This window comes from Myodes glareolus, chromosome 9, assembly GCF_982192425.1.
Source record: "Myodes glareolus chromosome 9, mMyoGla1.1, whole genome shotgun sequence".
Classification (NCBI taxonomy): Eukaryota; Metazoa; Chordata; class Mammalia; order Rodentia; family Cricetidae; genus Myodes; species Myodes glareolus.
This window is the reverse complement of record NC_142034.1, coordinates 102157907-102176886: the sequence shown is the minus strand read 5'-3', so window position 1 is coordinate 102176886 and position 18980 is coordinate 102157907.

Here is an 18980-nt window from a genome sequence, read left to right as displayed (position 1 = left end):
CATGTGGCTTATCGGAAAGGTTCCAGTGGTGTCTTTTTCCTTCAGCAGTTACATGGCGTCTCTCTCTGGCTCTGCCTACCCTTTATATATTTCTCTTCCAGTCTGGTTATATCTGCTCTGCCATCAGCCAAAGCAGCTTTACTTATGAACCAATAAAAGCAATACACATATAGAAAGACATCTTACTTTATTTCTCTTTTTCTTACTAAATAAAAAGGAAGGTTCTAACTTTAACATAGTAAAATTGCATATAATAAGACAGGTATCAAGCAAGAATTACAGTTACAATATTTATATCTACTTTATCTTTTATCATAACTAAGGAAAGCTATAATTATAAGTATCAATTCTTCAACTCAATCAAAGACCACAGAAGGATATCATATTATCTAAGTAAGCAGGAAGTGCATTGTAAGCAACTTCTAAAACTTTAGAATTGACAGAGACATCTTGTTGCCTGGACAGTCACCCAAAGTTCTTCTGTAATATTGGGACATCCAATCTCCAGCCTATAGGTCCATAGTGTCTGGCAGACTTTTCCATGAAGCAGAAAATCTGAAAGATTGTTTTGCCTATATTGGCAATTTGTCAGTCACTTTCTTCTGTGTCCTGCAGAATGTTTGACAGTTTCCTCTGTGAAACAGGAACCCTGAAGAACCGTTCCATCTTTTGAAAAGTTTAGCAGCCACTTTTCTGTGGGTCATACATGTCCAGTTCAAATAACATACCTTCACGCAGTCTAAACAATAGCAGTTTCTTGCCCAAATGGCTAACAAACTCCATAAGGAGCCTCTAATATGTCCATCATCTTCTTGAAGTAGATTTGTGCTGTCAGAAGCAGATGTGTCTCATTATCATGAAAAGTCCTAATTTAACAAAACATTTTAAATGCCACATTCTGTAGGTCTTTGAAAGATTTGAAGAATATCTATCCATCTGAAATATATCTCTGTATATCTAATATAACTAATGTGGCTACAAGTTTGACTATTATAGATTACTATATATCAATCTATACTTCTTAATTATACATTACGCTTTTAAATGAGCTGGACAAACATAATCCCTTAATCAAGAGCAGAAATACATATACACAGTGTAACAAAATTGATCTTAAATTTTTATGAATAGGCCAAGATCCATACTAATGCAAAGTATTCATCTCTATACCATATCCCCTTTTAAATGAAAATGAACATTTGTAAACAATCATTTTGGGAATTTTGATGTTGTTTCCTCCAAATTGTTTTCTGCTGTTTGTTGGGTGAAATATTTTTAGGGTTTACAAAGACCTTTCAGGGGGTCTTCTTCCATCAAACCACATTAGCCTGGAAGGAATCCACAGGTTCTCATCTTCAGTGGAAAGAAAAGCAGAACCTCTTTTCCAAAGTAACATATCCTTAGACTTTAAATTTTGAAGTCAAGATACCTTTTAAATATATATGGTGGTATAGCTTAGCCAGTACAATGAAATGTCTCTCTGTATTTAGTTCATTCACAGGCAAAAACTTCAAAGAAAACTCAACAATATATATTCCAGACTCTCTATGCATATTCCATCTTTATGTGTCTTATTTTTCTTTACTTTTTTAATCCATGACTATCTGTACTCTTTTATATTACTTTTACTGTCTCTTTAAAGGCTTTATTTTTAAACTATTTCTTTTTATAACTGTCTGTATTCTTTTTCTTCTCTCTCCCAAGCCTATGTACATTTTTAAAACACATTATGACTTGTTCAGAGGTTTATTTCTGTCTGAATCTGTCTTTATTGTGTATCTGTAACCATTTTCTGACCAGGAGCATTTTATTTTTAAACTCTAAGCAGGCATGGCTGGGATTAATGAGCTGTAGTTTTGCCTGTTGGCTCCACCCAGTCCATCATGGCAGATGCATGTTCACCACCTCTGCGAGCCATGCTCACTGTCCCAGCTCCAGGAACTCAGTGGGTCTATGTCACCACTGTCAAGCAATTTGTCACACACTGCTCACAAACCCCGTAAGTGCTCTGTAATCTCCCAAAAGAGCTAGAGTCAGTCTTGCCGACAGCATGAACCAGGAAGTCTGCTCTGAAAGGAGCTGTGCCTCTGCTCACAACCAGCAACAGAGCCTATCTGAAAATATGTAGCTTCCAAGAAACTACACTTGGATATCGTTTTTGAGGGTCTAGAAGCCCTCCTTTTTTCATACGTTTTATGTGGATGTATGTTGCCAAATGTTGAGTTGGGTGCCATTTTGTAACTAGAGAATATTCATTCATTTCCTGGCCACCCAGACATGAATAATCAAATAGAAACTATATTAATTACAACACTGTTTGGCCAACAGCTCACACATAATCCTGGCTAATTCTTATATCTTAAATTAACCCATTTCTACTAATCTGTGTCTCTCCACGAGGCTGTGGTTCCACCGGCAGTTTCATCCTTTAGCAGCTGCATGGGGTCTCTTTGACTCCACCTACTCTCTCTATATGTCTCTTCCAGACTGGCTATATTCTGCCTTTCCATTGGTCAAAGCAGCTTTATTCATCAACCAATAAAAGCAACACGTATACAGAAGATAGTCCACATCAATCATGTTTGCTAGCTTCTTACTGATGGCCTTCCCTTTCACAAAGGTGAGCTTGTCTGCTTTTGGCAGTGTGCAGGGAAGAACAAATCATGGAACCGTGGAGAACCTTCAGGATTTCAGCTGAAACGTTTGTCTTTATCCTTTGCCCATATCCCATCTGCCTGGGTATCTCCCGTACTCACAGCCTTGGTTCTGATGTTGACCTCTAACCAAAAACCTCTTCCTTATTCAACCATGTGGGTATTTCTCACCCTCATTGCTATTGCTCTATGCCAAGGTCAGACACAGATCATCCACAGTCCCATCCTTTGGATTATGAAAAATGAACAGATCTGCTTATTTGAAGTTGCCAGTCAGAACACTCTGCTTATTTGAATGGCCAATCAGAACACTCTGACGTTTTGAAGTGGTTGATCAGAGCCCAGTGCTTAGTGCCAAGTCTTCCCATTCATCCCAGGAAGTATCTCTACTCCAGAACTGATTTCTCAGGCCAGTTGTCCAATGGTCATCCCTCCCATCTTCCTCTACATACAACCCATCAGGCAGATATATCTGACCCTTACCCTATACCCAGAGTCTCTCCACTCTTCATCCCCTTCTCCCTGTTGCTCAGTCCTTCAGGGGATGTTTATCAAATTGTAAAACTCTCTTAATCCTTCCACTTGCTTCTGCTCTTGCCTCCATCATGACCTATTGTCTAGCAAGAACAAAGTCACCTAACCAAAACACAAAGTAGGTATGACTCACTTGACTCCATCCTCCAGTATCATCCATCAAAATCAGAACGAAACCTAAATTCTACCCCCATTGTAGCAAGGTGCTAATTGGTCTGCCTTTTTCCACCTTACCTGCAGCCAATCTGCACCATGCCCCCCAGTATTCTGCTGGATAAACTCTCCTTTCAAACACAAGCAACTCTGAGCCTTTGCCTCTTCAGTTAAGTCCCTCTTTAGATCTTTGCTTGACCTCATCCTTACCATATTTAGGGTTCTGGTTAAATGGCATCCCCTGAGGGAGGCACTCTATGGGCACAGTCCCTCCGATAGAAGCTTCCATATCTCTACCTCCTTTCTGAACCCTTTTGGGTCCTTGCAGCACTCTCTTCCCCTGAAAAAATTTCAGAGATTACGCTTATTGTATTAATTTTATCACAGCTTTGTGTTTGGTTGTTGTATGCACAGACTTGTTCTTAATTCACTCATTGCTTGTTTACTAGCATGTAACACAGCACAGTGTGAGGTGTCTGCTACACAATAGGTACCCATTAATGTGTCAAGTATAGATATCTCTGTGTTCAGGAACATCATACCCTTGAAAAAGTGAATGGGATTTGTCATGTAACTCAGTGGAAAAGCATATGCCTAACATGCCCAAGACACTGGGGTCAAGCCCCGGCATCCAAAAGAAAGAGATAAAAAAAAGGCACAAGAAATGGATGGTTTTAAAGAGTTTATGTTAGAAGGTGCCTAGTATCTTAACCCTTTCTTGTGTTTCTAATGCAGACCTTAATGGCCTCTATGGCCCTTCTTACCTTGCTTGTAAATAGTGATGGGAGAAAGATAATGCTTCACTTGGGCACAGTTAGCACTGTGCAGTGTCAGTTAAGACTGCGGTCACTATACCTGTGACCCACCCCTCCACCTCTCTTGATCCCTCCTATCCACAAATAGGTTTCCCATTTGCTTCCATGAATTATTGTCCTTGCTGTTCTCCCCTCCGGTTCTCTTTAGATCTTTTCTCTACTCATAGCTTTTTCTACCTTCATTTCCATGTGTGTGCACGTGCATGTATGCATGCATGTGTGTGTGTGTGTGTGTGTGTGTGTGTGTGTGTGTGTGTGTCCATCCTGCACAGGGTTTCTCTGTGTAGCCCTGATGTCCTGGAACTCACTCTGTAGATTGCTGCCTTTGAACTCAGAGATCGGACTGCCTCTGCCTCCCAAGTGTGTTGGGATTAAGGGCAACATTTCTTGAGCATTTTCTGTGTTTTGTGTTCTAGACTCTAAAAGACCTTCACAGATGTGATGCTAATAAATCCTCCTAGCCATAGAAAAGCTCAGAACTTAGTCTTTCTGTGATACATCATACTCTAAACCACAACATGGGTATATGAAACCCAAGATTCAATATTTCAGTGCTGTCATGAGGCACTGCCATTGTGAGCAAGAGAACACTCCTTCACTCCCCAAATAATTAAATCCACAGAAATTGAAGACCTGTTGATCTCAGAGGAGCACAGAGGAAACTGACATTCTTTGTCTTCTATGATGCTATAGCAAACAGCTGGGGATAGGGATTATGCGAGGAAGTGTGTATTTGCAGTCGTGTGTGGTGGTTGGGTCAATGTGCATGTGTATATCTGTAAGGATGGGCATCAGAGGACAACTTGGCTGCCAGTCTTCTGCATCTTCACCTTGTGTTTTTGGAATGGCTAGCTAGTCAGAAAGTCCTGGGGTCTTTCCATCTCTGCCTCCCTGGATCTGGCATTACACATACCCATTACAACACCCCACAATTTTTAAACAGGGGTTCTGATAATATGGCTCAATTCCTCTAGCTTACAAGACCAGCCCTTACTCTGCTAACTTTATTTACCTCCTCATACTAAGATTTATTTGACTGATGTAGAGATGAAGGTTTACAGATGTAAGCAACTCGATTCAGGACCCATCATGCATTGGTACACAGCACAGGAAGGGATCTGCAGATCGGATACTCTACACTATGAACTTTTATGGCACAGAAATTTTCTTTTCTCTTGCATCATCCTCTGTCCTCTGAGCCCTATCTTCCATGATCTAGCCTTTCTTCTGGAGCAACAGAAGACAGGATATTTCCAACACATTTTCCTTGAACTGAAGTGGCAGTAAATGCCATCACTGCTATGAAACTAATTGGCATTTTGTGGGTTGCCTTCACATCCATGTAGCCCCATTTAGGGGCTTATTATTTCCTAATGAGGAAGCGATTTATACTTAGTACTGTGACACTTGCTTCTGCCAGTGACATTGCTCTCTGGAATGACTCAGGTTTTTTCTTTTTCCCCAAGATTCTACCGGCTGCAGCCAAGTGAACAGACAGCAACTGAACTTAATTAACAGGCAGTTTAGGTCCTGCAGGAGGGGAAGGCTCTCACTTGCCAGTCAAATTTGCAGTAAGTCTACCAATAAAACCATTTTTTTCTTGGAGAACCCCATAGCCTTCTGTTAGAAACAGAATAATTGGGGTCATTTATCTTCTTTTCTGAGAGTTCTGACAAAATTTGTCAAAGTTCACTAAATTAACCTATTTTTATGAAAGACACTCTGGCCTCCCCATAGAGCATACCCTGTTAGGAGAATATACCCTTGTTTTTATGTAAGGGGAGACGGCGCCTGTGAGACAATGGAACAGGATGCTGGGGCACGCCTGAGATCGGCATGCCTCCTGGTCTTACTTGTGCACTGCATGCAGCCAAGTTTGCTCTGAGTTCCAAGGCCTCCAGATGTTAATGCAAAAAAAAAATAGATGCATGGACATGAGGAGATGGCTTAGTTGGGCTTGCTGCTCAAGCATGAGGACCTGAGTTCAGATGCCCAACATCCAGATAAGAGTTAGGCAGTGTGACATGCAGCTGTCACTCCAGCACTGGAGGGCAGAGACAAGAGTGATCCTGGAGCTCACAGGTCAGCCACTCTAGCCAGATTTGATGAAAGACTTGATCTCAAAAATAAGACGGCAAAATGTACTCTCATTTATATACAATCAATACATGTACACACACACACACACACACACACACACACACACACACACACGTATCCAGGAACTTTGGGTGGCAAAACAAATAGTTTGGAACAGTTTAAAAAATTAAAGGACACCAAAATTGGGTGGGTAGGAAAAGGCAGTGGAACTGGGAAGAGTTAGGGCAAGGAAGTAAATGTGACCCAAATACATGATGAAAAACTTGACTTGCAAAAAATTAATTAAAAAAAATAAATGTAAAACAAATCCACAAAACTTTGAAAGCCACAGGACCACAGAGCCCCAGAGCCCCAGAGCCTCTCTCCAAGGGTAGCAGCCTGGGCTGTTGTCTCTGTGCTGTTGGTATCAAACTCTAAGGGGTTCTATGTAAAACTTTCAGTGCTGTACCTCCAAGTCAATGTGTGGAAAATTGACCTTTAACTTTTGTTCCTGAAATCTCCAAACCACTGAAAGTTCTAGAGAGTATGTGAATCCTCGGCACTCTGGCCCAGGAACAACTGCTATCTGGCATTCGAGCAGGGGAAGTCAGGCACTGCACTTACCTAGACTTTCCTTTTGATAAACTCCTTTCTAACCCTGGGAAGAAGAACCCACTCTTTCCTATTTCCTATCACCGCCCACTGCTGGGGGAGGGGAGGATCTCAGAGGCTGGATACTTCCTTCTCTTGCCTCTCTCTCTGTGTCTTTGTTTCTGCTTGAGGAAGAAACAGAGAGTAGGATATCTTAACTCTGAAGGCTCCTCCCCTTCTACTTCTTCTGAAATCTACAGGAAACACCAGCCACCATTTGAGAGACAGGGGACAGAGGTTCTTCTGGTGACATATAGACTTATCATTTTGGTTAGTTGCTTTCCTGGGGTCTCAAATTCAAGCAGAAAATGATGGAGAGGGAGAAACAGGAAGAGACAGAATGAAGAACAGACCTTCCTCACCATCCAAGTCCCTTGAAGAACAGTGTGGATGGCCAAGGGAGATGGTTCACTAGTGAAGCCCTTGCCACACAAACATAAAATTCTGAGTTCAGTGTCCACATAATAAAGCTGGACATAGTGGTTGGTCCAGTAATCCCAGCATCAGAGATGAAGACCCAGGAGGATCCATAGGGCTCTCTGGCCAGTCATTCTACACAATAGGTGAACTCCAAGTTCAGTGAAAGACCCTGTTCCCCAAAACAATAAAGAGCAAACATCGAAGACTCCCAGTGCCAACCTCTGGCCTCCACATGTATGGTTACACAGGCACATGCACACCTCCATGTGTATGTGCATACAAACACAGATGCACCCCCCATGTGTATGTTCAAACACACAGATGCACAGTCCCATGTGTATGTGCATACAAACACAGGTGCACCCCCCATGTGTATGTACATACATACACAGATGCACACCCCATGTGTATATGCATACATACACAGATGCACACCCCATATGTATGTACACATGCACAGATGCACACCCGCATGTGTATTGCATACAAACACAGATGCACAGGCAGAGATAGACACACAGAGATGCGCACACTGTGGAGCATGTGGAATTTCAACTTGAAAAATGGAAAAAAATATTTTAAGGAGATTATTGTTTATGTCATTCTTAGTATGCCTAGGACAACAGGAAAAAGTTGGGACCAGCTTTGCTCACAGAACCACAACACATGTCACTGACCTTGAGATGTATTATCACAGTCAGAATGAGTGATATGGTAAAATGAATCATTTTTAGCACAACATGAGCATAAGACTTTATCATCTAAAATCCGTGATTGTAGGATTAAACCTCAGGCCAGACTCTATCCAAACCAAGCATCTCCTTCCTGTGATCTTAGCAACCCAGATTCCGCCATGAGCTACAGATGGGACTAATGCAGAGGAACCGTGGTCAGCACTGCCGCTGCCTTCAGGCCCAGACAGAACTCGACTGTGTTTGGCATTTGCCTTGTTTAGCAGACGGAGTCAAGATTAGGGTCAGAGACCCACGTTTGTCAATAGTAGATGATAAAGCAAGCACACTGCTTAATCTCCACTGCCAACTTGATGGCATTTAGGATCACCATGGAAACAGCATGCTTCTGAGCGAGTCTCTGGGCTGGGTTAATTGAGGTATGAAGACAAACTTTGAATGTGGGTGGCCCCATGCTATGGGCTAAGGTCCCAGACTGAACAAAGGGATTAAGGTGAGCAGCAGTATTTATCTCTCTCTGGTGGCACAGCGTGACCAACTGCCCTGTGTCCCTACCACCATATCTCACCCATTGTCCTTGGCTGGACCCTTAAACGACAGCTAAACTAGATCTCCCTTGGAGCTCCTTTTCCACAGTAGCGAGAAAAGTAACTAATGTGAAAACAGACAAATTACAACGATAACCAACACCTTCGTTGCCCATTTCTCCTATATTTTTCAAAGACACAATCTGTCCCCAACCCAACAAAGTACAAAACATGCACCTTCCTCCCTCTGCCGCAAGCTTTTTCGTCTTTCTTCTGCAACTTTTTTCTGAGCAGAGCTTCCTCAACCTCCACTCTCCAGCCCAAAGTCCCAGCAGTCCCAGCGACAGTCCCTTTGCTCTTGCTCGGTCGCTTGCCTACCTGGACCGTCTTGCACAACTCTGTTCTCCTTCCCACAAGCGATTCTCATCTTTCGTCTTTCCCCAATGAATTATTGTGACAGCCTAATCACAGGTTACTCTGCCTCTAAAACTGACTCATCTTTAATTTTTACCTCAACATACTTGACAAGGTGATGGTTCTAAAATAAAATTCTGACCAACTCATCACGCAGCAGAGAGTCTTTCCCCAGCTTCCTATTGGCTGGAGAGTAAGGATGAGCTCCATTCTGTCTGACAGACACACTCATAGTCTCTCCTCGCAGATGGCACTCTTTCACCATGCCCACTGTCCCCACACTCAGGTGTCTACCCTGCCTCTATCCCCACACTCAGGTACCTACCCTGTCTCTGTCCTCACACTCAGGTGTCTTGTCCTGTGTCTGTCCCCACACTCAGGTGTCTGTCCTGTGTCTGTCCCCACACTCAGGTATCTGTCCTGTCTCTGTCCCCACACTCAGGTGTCTCTTCTGTCTCCATCCCTCAGACATAGATGCCAATCCTTTTGTGACAAACACTTGCCACCTCCCACTGATCCTTGTAAACACTGCTTCCTTTTCTTTTCAATGACACTTTAAGCACAAATGAGTGGCCATTTTTTAAAGCTGACTCCTGCCCTAATTCCACACACTCCTTCCATACATTTTTTTTCCCTCAGAAACTATGACAGCCTTTACTTATCTCCCTGTCTTCTGGAAAACCATCTTCAGTGTGGCATGTCACACATGCCCCTACATGTGGGTTTGCCTCCTGACTTTGGTTCCCTCTTCAAAATGATGGTTTTCATGAGGTATGGGGAAAGGCTTAACCTGGAGATAATTTGGAAGCCACCAAGCCATTATTATAGTTGAAACTGAGTTTGGATTTAAACAAGGAAATAGGATGTTGAGTTTGTGCTGTGTAGATTCTCCTTGTGAGGGTGGCCACAAGCGGTCTTTACAGGTTATCTGAAGGGACGTATCAACTGTTTTAATTCTTGGTAGGGTAGTACAGAGATTTCTGTAGTGTATCCTGAGTGGCCTCTTTGGGATAGGACAATAGGCTTCCTTAACACTACCCTGGTATCTCCTAGATTATCTCAACTTCTCTATCTCCTGGGCCAACTGTGCACTTAGCTCCGTGACAGAGGGCACCCAAAGATAGATGCCCATGAGGGTCAGGGTCTCTGGACTACAGTCAGAACTATAGGGCTGTAGTCCCCATTATGAGTTCTAGCTGATTTCCATAGGCTCATGGTGCTTTGGGTCTCCTCGCCCTCTTTATATCAACCTACTTCACCTGAAAAGTTGAAGCCTCAACAATGGGCAAAGGACAGCAGCTGTGTAGACACCTTTTAACTGGATGGCTTAGGGGGACAAATCCTTGTAGCAGACATGTCACCTCCCCACCCCCACTCCTGCTCCCGCCACTCCCACTCTTCTCCACCTATCTATAATAGATCCTCTGTGTTACTATTTTCTGCTGGATCTTCCTGGCGGAACCCTGACTGATAGAGTTAGATGCTAAGTACTGGGTGAAACTATGGTATCACTTGCTCTAAAACTAGCAACCCCCAAACATAGCTTCAAACAATTCACTATCTTAGAATGGGTCAGGACACAAGTGGCTCCTCTGAGTGATTCTGTCTTAAAATCTCTCATAGGGTCACAGTCAAGGTGTTGACTTGGGCTGCAAACTTCTGAGGCCTGGGTCACAGCCATAGGATCTATCTCTATGGTACTCATGTGGCTGCGGCCATTGACCAGAGGCCTCAATTTCTTCTCATCTGGGCCTCTCCACAGACCTGCTTCAGAGTGCAAAGCATACAGCATCTGGTTTGTCTGTGTCAGGAGGAAGAGGGGGGGAAGAAGAGGGAGAAGGAGGATGAGGGAAGAAGGGGAGGAAGATGATGAAGAAGGAGAGGTGGAAGGAGGAGAATGAAGAAGAAGAAAGGAATGAAGTATTGGAAGAAAAGGAGGAGCAGGAAGAGAAAGTGGGAAAGGAAGGAGAAGGAAGCGGAGGAGAAGTAGCTGAACTCTTTTGTGGGCTTCCAGAATCAAACCCCAACTTGTCCGCCATATCCTCTTTGAGACAGATGCATATGAAGCATGGTCCACATTGAAATGAAGGAATTGAATTTCACCTTTTAAATGAAAGAAAATTACAAAGTTTGTGATCACATTTTAAAGCCACCATATGGATAACTGAGCAACACAGACCAGTATTTCCCACCTCGTTTAAGAAAAGTTATTCAACTATTTCCCCACCTCCTCTCTCTCTCTCTCTCTCTCTCTCTCTCTCTCTCTCTCTCTCTCTCTCTCTCTCCCTCTCTCTCTCTCTCTCTATATATATATATATATATTATATATATATAATATATATATATTATAAATGAGAGTATTTCTAGCATCCATGGCCGACTAAGAGTCTCTCTCTTCATTTCTGTCCTTGTTTGTCTCTCTCAGTCCCTCCTCCCTTTCTCCACTCTCCCTTTGATATTTCTGAAACTTGTACCCACACACTAGCAATTACAGTAAATTTAATTCCTCTACTGTAACAGCCAAACTGAATTGAAGGCCCTGTAAAGGGATATTTGTTGAATGAATAAAGTGATCGCATCGTTCAAATGCTTGCTCATTAACTCATTTATTCATTCATTGAATATTCATGGAGCGTGCATTATGTTCAAAGCTCTATACTCGGCTGGCAGAAATATAAATATGAACAAAATCCAGCTCCTATATTTCCAGAGCTCTTATATTGCTTAAAAGTCAACCAATTCACCATGCATAGTCTCCAGCAGTCTTAAGGATTTACTACAGCTCTTAAAACTCAGAGGCCCTGCTTTTTCACTGTGGTGACTGTGAAATACCAAGTCAGAACATGGACAAGGGTGGGCCAGGCGCTCTTAAGATGGTTTCTCCAGTCAAAGTCATGGAGTCCTCTCTTGGAAACATCCACAAAGCGGGGTCCTCCAGATTCAGGCTGAGTGACAGGCATGGCTTAGGGTGAGACAGTGCAGAAGGGCAAGGGTGGCTAGAATGACTGTCCTCCAGTCCCCACTCCTGCCTGGCCTTGCGAGATACGAGAGGAATGCACCAAGGGGAAGGTGATGTATGCTCAACCCACCACCTCCCTCTGCGTACTGTGCTTATTTTTGGAACGAGTGCCCTAGATTTACTCCACATCACAAACAAACGTCGTCACTTTAGAACCAGTGGGGGAGGAAGAATCAGATTCTCATTATGAAGTTCCATGAAGGTTGCATAACTCAACTTGAGGAACAGATCCTTCCTTGGCCATGTGTGATATCCAGCCTCGTAGGCCAGCTCCTGTGCTGGCAAGCTAACCCTTCCCAAGGCTGTCTCTGTCATGGTGGGTCAGCTTCTTGGAAGGTTCCTCTCTCCTCAGTAAGGTGAAACCAACATCTCTGTAGCTTCAATATATTGTTCCACCACATCTCTGAATTCGCCTAGAATAATGTCAGTTCTCTTTAAAGGACATCAATGGCAATAAAGGTGATAATAAAACTAAGGTTTCACCACTGTGGTGTGGTGGAATCAGTCTAAGGAGCCATCAACAGAATGGATAAAGGAAATGTCGTGCAATGCCAGAAATAAAGAACTGAGAATGTCACTTGCAGGAAACTGGGACTGGAGGTCATCAACTGAAATAAGACAACGTCATACAAATAAATAACTCAGGCTTTCTTTCATGAGTGAAATGTAGAGGGAGGGGAAAAAAGAAGGGTGGGAAATGCTAATACAGGGTACATGTGCACACAGTAGATGATCTTAATTTATTAAGATGCGATTTTAAATTATAAAGCATTTTACTTTGAACAATTAATAAATACTGATTTTTAAAAACTTGATATTTCCTTTTTATTAACTTTCAGAGTTCACATACCAAATGGTGGGTTTCATTATGGCATTTTTCATACACTTATGATGATATGATGATGCTTATTTCTAGCTTATCCTTTCCTTGATTGTTCTCCTGTCTCTTATCCCTTTTCTGATCTCCTTTCCCTAGAATAGTTCTCTATTCTGCTTTCATGCCATGTTTGCCCTGATTTCTTCATCTCTCCACCTCCTCTGAGGTCACTTCTTCCATTCTTACTCATTTTCCTTTCTGCTCTCATCACCTACAAGTACACACACACACACACACACACAAATACACATAACACACACAAACACACCTATACATAAACACACAAACACACCTACACATACACATAAATACACACAAACACACTTACACATAAACACAAACACATTTACACACACAAACACATACACATAAACAAAAACACATTGTACAAATACACATGTATTTACACACACAAACACACATACACATAAATACACACACAAACACAAATTCGTAAACACACACACTTTAAATCTAGATTTTTGTGGTCCAGTGAGATGGCTCAGAGGATAAAGGGATTGCAGACAATGTAGTGACCGCCCAAGAAGCAGGCCCAAGCCACACCTGCAGGAACAGGCCTGAGGCAGTGACCTCCACAGGAGCAGGTACAAGGGAACAACTGCTGAGGGAGCAGACCCAAACCAGAGACCTCTGCAGGACCTGGCAGGAGTCAGGGACTTCCTTGGGAGCAGGCTCAAGACAGGGACATGTGTGGGACCAGGCACAAGTCAGGGACCTATGAGGGAGCAGCCTGGAGCTAGCAACCTCCACCAGAGCAACCCCAAGCCATGTTTTAAAGGGGTATTTATTTTGGGGGGTAAAACTTACATACACCATAAACTGTCAGGAAGGGAGCCTAGTCGCTGGAGCAGGAGCCGGGAGCAGGAGCTGGAACCAAGCGCCGGAACCAAGAGGCCGAGTCGAGGCTTGCCACTCTTCTTTTAAAGAGAAATATACCATGCCCCAGTGGGCTGGTATTTCAGCGGCTATTGGCTGACAGAGCGGAAGACATTCCCACAGCACTATGGGCTCGTGCTTCAACAACTATTGGCTGAAGCAGCTGAAGGTACTCCCGCAGCACCCCCCCCTTTTTTTAAAGAGAGTTCTAAGCCTACTATGAAATTATATACAGTAAGTACAAACCTACAAAATTATATACAATAAGTACAAATATCCTATTCTAACTAGCTAAAGTCTTGTATAATAAATAACTTGGCTAAGTCATGAGAGGAAAGTAGCTACATTTAACTAGTCTTCAACCCCATAGAAGATCCGAGAAGGGAAATAGTGTTACCTGAGTAATTAGGAAGTGCAATCAAAGAACTTCCAAAACATGCAACAAATCACAGAGACACTGGCTACCTGGGCAATCACCAAAGACCTGTTTGCAGTGTTGAAGCAACCAACTTTGACTAAGGCCTAGAATAACTGACAGATTATTTTTAACAGGCAAGAGATTTTTCAAAACCGTCTTACCCTGTCTTGGCAAGATTTGACAGTTCTGTTTATCCATTTCCAGATACCATGTATTTGTCAGTAGTTGAGGAATGGGCATTTCCTTACCCAGAGGGCAGTTTTGTCAAGAAGACAAGCTCCAAGTGGAGTGTCTTTGGTGCTCAACAATCTCTCGGGAATAGGTCGGTGTTGCCAGGAGTGATCATGTCTCACTACACAGAACTCTAAGATTAAATTAAATGCCATTTTCTACAGCTCTTCGAAGAGGTTGAAGACTATTTATATATAATCTCTATGTATCTAAAGAACCTGATTAGTCTAACCATAAATATGACAGACATAGATGACTATTGATCTACAATTCTTAACATGTATCTAACTTAAAGACTAAGAGAATAAACAATGCAATAAATGAGGACAATGACCTCCAAATGTAAAAAATAAATATCAATACATAAACAATATATGAGTATCTGAATCAGAGGTAGAAATGTACACTGCAATATGGTATACATATATCAATACAATATATATCAATACATAAAAAATGTTTTAAACAGGTAGAAGCATGCATACATACAATATTCAATATATACTGATGTAATTATCTATAAACAATAACTCACAAATACCATTATTATCTATCCAATTATCCCCCCCTTTTTTTTTTCAAAAGATCCCTGAGCTTATAAAATTCCTTTCCCAACTCTCAACCGTATACTAATTGTAATCAATCCCTAAATATTGTTCCTAAACCTGAGGACAAACTTTGCTGAGAGAGGGGACATCGTCCTCTAGAATTACTTCCAGCTGTCATGGGGGTGAAGTTCTTTCTGGAGGATCCTGTGAAAGTAAAATGATGGTTAAATTCCAAGATCAATGTCTTTTAAAATTGCAAACAGTCTCTGAGTATTTTGTGGAGGTCTGGCCAGAATGTTGTTCAAGATGTGCACCATTTCAGCTAACCAAGTTGGAATCATCTGTGCAGCTGATACCTGGAACAAGACTTGTAGCAGCACTATCAGTATCATGACGTCATATCAACTGAGTGGAGTTGTTGTTATGGGGGTCCCTTCTTCTTCCTGGAAACTTCAAATGTCAGTGCATGAAAAACTCATTGCTCATTGTGGAAAACTTAAACATTAATTATATAGACATATACAAACATATATTCAATGAAAGGTATGATAGACATATTCAATGAAAAGTATGATAGATATGAAGAAAAGCAAAGATGTTTTCAAAACTCATATTTCTTTTTGTCTAATATCATGGCTCTTGACATAAGACAGAAACTCCAGAAACTCTGGTTTTTTTCTCTTAACAACAGGCTTGGAATTAGAGAGGGACCGAGCCAAGAGTCCAACTCCAAAACCAGCTCTATAAATTCAGAAATATGATTTAGTATATTCCAGAGCTTCATACTCACAGAACCTATTCAGTTTTCTTGATAATCCATATTGTGTAGTTACTTTTCCATCTGTCAGCATTCAAACATCCAGGGTCCTTTGAATTTTTCAAAGACGAGTGTTTTCCTGTGGAGACAAGAACAGAACCCTGCCCCCATTTTATGTTTCTCTTACCACCTGTATGATCATCATCATTGTAGATGCTGTCATTTCTCCTTTCCAAGAGGTTTCTTCTCTTCAAATCTAACCTTTATTAATTTTGATGGTATCCACAATTTTTCTTCTCCTGTGGAAACAAGAGCAAAACCCCTTCCCCAACCCAGCACATCTCCTGGCTTCCACTGTGAGGTCAGCACATCCTTGAAATAAATTGGCTGATTTAATTCAGCAGACTTTTCCATTATCCAATGTCTTTCTGCAGCCGTTGTCCCCTTCTCATTAGCATTGAGAAAATTCAAGGTTAATAAAGCATTATGTAACCTATTCCTGAGGGTATTTTCCACCCCTTTCTGTTTGTTCAACATATCTTTTATAGTTCGATTTGATCTTTCTATAACTGTTTGACCTGTAGGATTGTATGGTATACCTGTAACATGCTTAATGTTATAATAAGCAAAAAGTCGTGTCATTTTCCTAGAAACATAAGCTGGACCATTATCCGTCTTTATCTGTGTAGGTATACCCATGATGGCCATAACTTCTAATAAATGAGTGATTACTGAATCAGCTTTTTCTGAGTTTAAAGAAGTTGCCCATTGGAAACCTGAGTATGTGTCAATGGTGTGATGTACATATTTTAATTTGCCAAATTCTGGAAAGTGAAACACATCCATCTGCCAAATTTCATTCCTTTTAATACCCTTTGGATTAGTCCCTGCAGGCAATGGTGTTTGGTTATAAAAAGAGCAAGTAGGGCATTTCTTTACAATCTCCTTAGCTTGTTGCCATGTAATAGAAAACTCTTTTTTCAAGCCTTTGCTATTGACATGATGTTTTTTATGAAATTCAGATGCCTGCAGCACACTACCAATCAATAATTGATCAATATCTGCATTACCTTGTGCTAGAGGACCTGACAGACCCGTATGGGATTGGATATGCATTATATACATAGGGCAGAGCCTGTTCCTGATCATGTCTTGTACCTGGATAAACAATGAGGTCAGTTCTGTATCATCAGGTATAAATTCAGCAGTTTCAATATGCAAGATAACTCTTTCTGCATATTGTGAGTCAGTAATTATATTAAGAGGTTCTTTAAAATCCCTAAGCACCATAAGGATGGCATATAATTCTGCCTTCTGGACAGAATCATAAGGACTTTGTTCCACTTTACTCAATTCTTCTAATTTGTAACCTGCTTTCCCTGATTTATTAGCATCGGTATAAAATGTATGGGCTCCGGTTATTGGAGCATCATGGACAATTCGAGGGAGGATCCAAGAAGTTCTCTTTATAAAGTTAAGTCTCTTGCTTTTTGGGTAATTGTTATTGATTTCTCCCAAAAAATTAGCACAAGCTCTTTGCCATGGTTCATTGTCTTCCCATAACTTTTTTTATCTCATCAGCAGTGAAAGGCACTATAATTTCTGCTGGGTCTATACCTGCTACTTGACGAAGTCTCAATTTTCCTTTTATAATCAATTCAGAGACTTTTTCCACATAAGTTTTTAATTTTTTACTTGGTTTGTGTGGTAAAAAGATCCATTCTAAAATAGTATCTTCCCTCTACATTAAAATTCCCATAGGAGAAATTCTGGAAGGCAATATGACTAGAATGCAACTAAGATTTGGATCCACCCTATCTACATGTGCCTCCTGTAATTTTTCCTCAACCATCGTCAGTTCCTTTTCTGCTTCAGCTGTTAACTCTCTGGGACTGTTCAAATGAATTATTAGATCAGGTGTTATCCCAACAGCTGGTCGTAGACTGGAAATGTCTCCTAATAATCTTTGAGAGTCATTAAGAGTTCGTAACTGGTCTCTCCTGATTTGTGCCTTTTGAGTCTTAATTCTTTGTAAACCTCTTTTATAACCTAAATAATTAACAGAATCTCCTCTCTGAATTTTTTCAGGAGCAATTTGCAATACCCATTTAGGTAATACTATTTTTACTTCTTCAAACAGCCTTTCTAAGGTGTCTTTGTTTTGATCAGATATCAGGATATCATCCATATAGTGGTATATTATTGACTTAGGAAATTGTTTGCGTATAATTTTTAATGGTTGGCTTACAATATTGGCACAGGGTGGGAGAGTTTAACATACCCTGTGGGAGGATAGTCCACTGGTGCTCCCTTGCAGGCTGAGAGTTTTTATAAGTAGGCACTGTGAAGGCAAACTTTTCTCTATCTTTTTCTTGTAATGGTATAGTAGAGAAACAATCTTTCAGATCAATAACTATAAGAGGCCATCCCTTTGGTAACAGAGAGGGCAGAGGAATTCCAGATTGCAGAGGGCCCATAGGTTGAATAACCTTGTTGATAGCTCTAAGATCTGTCACCATTCTCCATTTACCAGATTTTTTTCTTAACAACAAATACAGGAGAGTTTCAAGGGCTGATAGATTCTTCTATATGTCCAGCATCTAATTGCTCTTGTACCAGCTGTTCTAAAGCCTGTAACTTTTCCTCAGCTAAAGGCCACTGTTTAGTCCATATTGTTTTCTCAGTCAACCATTGTAGAGGCATGGCTGTTGGTACCTCTGAAGGACCATCAATTGTGTTGTGTTCTTGTATAGCTCTAATGGCTGGTTTCCGCCATCTGTAATATCTTGTAATATTGTCCTCAGAAATATAGGCTCTGGAAGCAGCAGGAATGTTAATTTGGGTATTCCATTGCTGCAATAGGTCACAGCCCCATAAATTCACTGCAATATTGGCTACATATGGCCTTAGTTTTCCTATTTGTCCATCTGGACCTATACAATTGACCCATCTTGTGCTTTGTCTTACTCGAGATAGGGTTCCAATTCCTAAGAACTGAATATCTACCTCCTGAAGAGGCCAATGCAGATGCCAAGATTCTGGAGTAATGATACTTACATCTGCACCTGTGTCCAGTAAGCCAGTAATAAATTTGCCATTTACACACACTCTTAGCTGTGGTCTTTGTTCATTTATAGAAGTCTGCCAAAATATCCGTTTACTTTGTCCTCTTAGATTTCTTGATTCATTCACCATATTTAACTCATCCTTCAGGCCGTTATTGCTTTTAACAGCAGGCATGGGGCATTCTAATTTCCCTGAAGAGGCATGTTCTCTGCAGTGATCGGAAATGAC